This window comes from Poecilia reticulata, linkage group LG18 (assembly GCF_000633615.1).
Source record: "Poecilia reticulata strain Guanapo linkage group LG18, Guppy_female_1.0+MT, whole genome shotgun sequence".
In the NCBI taxonomy this organism is placed as follows: Eukaryota; Metazoa; Chordata; class Actinopteri; order Cyprinodontiformes; family Poeciliidae; genus Poecilia; species Poecilia reticulata.
Window position 1 is genome coordinate 18,908,831 of NC_024348.1, and position 3,514 is coordinate 18,912,344.

Consider the following 3,514-nt stretch of genomic DNA (forward strand, 5'->3'; position numbering starts at 1 on the left):
ACATTCTGGTAGAGCACTTCTCCTCACACCCTTCCCTCCATCCCCCATCAGCACCACCATCACCCCATCCTCCCCCCCAAAAGCCGACTTCCGTGGGTTTGGCTGCCTTCTGGGAGTTGTAGGCGCTCAGAGCTTGTTTGCAGAAAAAAAAGGAGAAACGGATGGAGACATGGAGAGAAATATGTGTACATGATGAATTAAATATATCATTTGACATTTAGTGGGTCTAATGACTTTAGATTACTTTGCGCTGTGGAAGCTTGTAGTGAGAAAAAACGCTTTCTTATATTAATTGAATGTAAGCGGACTAAATGAGGGTTGTTTCTCATTAACAACAGAAATGAGAAAAGAATGTTACTGCAAATGGATGCAGCATGGATACCAGCCCAGTGGTTCTTTACATGCAGAGTGAATAACTACAGATTTTCTCAATCGCCTTGGTGCATTTCTCAGAACAGAATTGAATTTCTCAAAACTACGTGTTCAATCTTCACATCATTTTCTCACTTGTGCACACCAGAAATGTTGTTGCTCATTTCTGTGGACAAATTGCAGATACTTTTGTACTTCCACGCAAGTGATTATGTGCAATTCTCAACTTTTTTCCTACATTTTCCACTCGCTGATGTCAGGGTGATCAAAAATGTTTGCGCACATTTTGTTGATAAATGCAGTGTTTTGCAAATTTTGAGAATTATTTGAGAAAAGCTGTAATACTTCAGCATTACTAATTAGAAGTTCGTAAAACCTCTTGGTATAAAAATGTTTTTATTTTTTAAAGATTAGCAACTCAGGGTTGGTGTGGAGTTTAATGGGACAAAAAGATTTACTGTTGTCACAGTTGATGCCCAAACTATTTTTGCATCTCAAGTGAATTTCAGCAACAGACCAAATGTAGCTTCATTCTTTGTTTTAGCAACAAACAATGTTCATTACAAGGAGCAAACGTCTTGGATTTATTTACACCTTCACCTTCTTGCCTAGAAAACTTTAAGAAGACGCACAACATTCACCTTTAGAACATGATTGTGTTGCCACATCTTCCACAATCAGACCAAATAATTCCAACACTCTGACAGATACTACTTGACAGCAGGGTGTTCAAAACAGCAGGCCTCTCACCAAACTGATGTAAACCCCCCCCGACATCTTCTGGTGATGTTTGGGTCCGTTTCCCACACACACACAATCCTTTAACCGGATCAGAAGTCCCTGTTGTTTAGCCGAAGGGCGGCCGCAGTAAACAAGCCTGTCAGGGTAAATAGAGTCTTAAGGAAACTACCGGTTCACAGTCAGTGGGCGACAAGAAGGACTTAATTTGTGTTGACTCCGTTTACCCACTCTGACCACAACACAGTTAAAGCCACAACAAAGCTGTTAAGTTATATTAAACCACTCAGCGCCAGCAGACTGACAGTGATAATGTGGAAAACTCAACTGCAGTTTACGGACAGACAGACAGACAGATATTCTTTCTCTACTCAGCCCTTTTTTCCATAAGTGAAAAAAAAAAATCTATATTGAAGACTTATTTATTTAAAAACAAGCTCCAACATCTTACTGAAAGGTTACTTGCAAGTTAGTTTTGACTTATTTCAAGTATAGATTTTTCCAGTAGAAACTAGACAAACATCCTCGGAAAGATTTCGGTGTTTTTGCAGTGCAGGAGTTTCAGATTTATTCCCAATGTAAAAAAGAGAGAAAGTGTAAAGTTTTTTTCATTGTAAGTTTAGAAAAGCAAAACAATAAATAGCTCATCGTTTAAACGTTTGCACGCCATTATTGTTTTCCAACATTATTCAGTGGATCCACCAAATTAAACTATTTTGCTGAATACCTTAAAAACATAAAGATAAATTATATATATATATAGTAAAAAGAATAGCCAGTTCATTCTCACATAACATTTGCCACAAACTACTGTTCTAGTCCTGACTTACTAGATGCTTTGACACCTAAACAAAAATGATGAGTAAAGAAAAGTATGAGAAAAAGCAGCAAAATGAATACAGGAGAAATTACACTCTTCTGTATTTTCCAGCTCTGCACGTTATTTGGCTTGTAGATGGACTAATTAGCATTTTCCTCTAAGCTACTAGCTATTAGGCTGTTAAACTATTAACACTTTATGCTGTTGCTAGAAATCATTTCATGCAAATCAGTCAAAACTTTCTGAAGTAACCAAATAACAAAGACAGAAAATCACCTTGAGAAAAAGAAAAAGAAAAAACTTTAGGCATTTGTTTTGTGTTTGAAAACAGTTGACTTGTCAACCTTATGTGACTTAAAGTCCCTTTGGTTGCATTTCAAGCAAGAGATTTCACTCACTTCAGTTGCAGACGTTAGAAGTTGAGAGGTTAGCCAGGGTTGAACTTATATATTTTCAGTCATTGTTCAATAATGCATTCACTAATCTCATGCAGTATTCAAGGAACATCTGGAATATTCCATTTCCTCGCATCTATTTTAGGTATAACTCCCGAAAGAATAAAGAGAAAAAAACCTCTCCTGATTTTCTGTGATTCTGTTTGGTCGTCTGCTAATCAGCTAGCAGATGTTTCTGAGGGACAGATGCCTCACTCAGTCTCCTCCCGTCTCTGTGTCCCACAACCCCAACCAACCAGAAGATAATGTTTGAGTTTCTTACATTATCCAGTTGGAAAATGTTCACATTAAAGAGCTTTTAGTGAGAGAAACAGATCTCATCTGCATGCACAGTTATTGGCTGTAGATAATACGGCTCTTTATTGCAGTGATTTAATCCCACAATCTGAGTGTCTGGAATTAGAGGGGGGAACAATTGTGCTTTTGACACTACTGATACTTTTAGCAGATTGCATAAAATAAATGTATCCAAGGTATTTCTAGTTTAAGTTTTAAACCGATTATATTTTCTAGAAACGTCTTTTTAGTAATCCATGTTTTCACAGAGGTCCGTTTCTATTGGCCACTTTTCAAATGGGGAAAGACAAGAAAACATAATCCAAGTAAAGACGGAGAAACGTGTTTTCTCTGCCAGGGACGCCGTATGAGCAAAATGATGTAGTTCTGTCCTTGTAGCTTGTCCTTTATGTATAAGAAGAACGTTTTTCATTGAGTGTTTCATCAATATCGTGCGATTGGACAGAAATATGAAGTTGTGATGGTTATGAGGTTCACAAATCCTGCAGTCGGAGGGAACTTTAAAGATTTCCAAGGAGTTCTGCACTTGAATTCTTGCAAAGTATGAAATGTCCCACAACCTCGAGTTGAACAGTTAATGTAAATATCTGGACGTATTTCAAAAAGAAATCTGGTTACATACATGTTTCTGGTGAATGCCTGCACACCAGAGGCTGCACTTTTTTGTTTTCTGTCACTTTGACTGATGGGATCAAAAACGTCCTATTGATGTTTCTGTTGACTCGTCAGTTTTCAATATGATAACAACGAAATATGCAGTAGTATTTATTCATTTTAGCTAATATTCAACTGAAATAAGCTGAACTTAATTCAAAGTATGAAATGTCCTGCT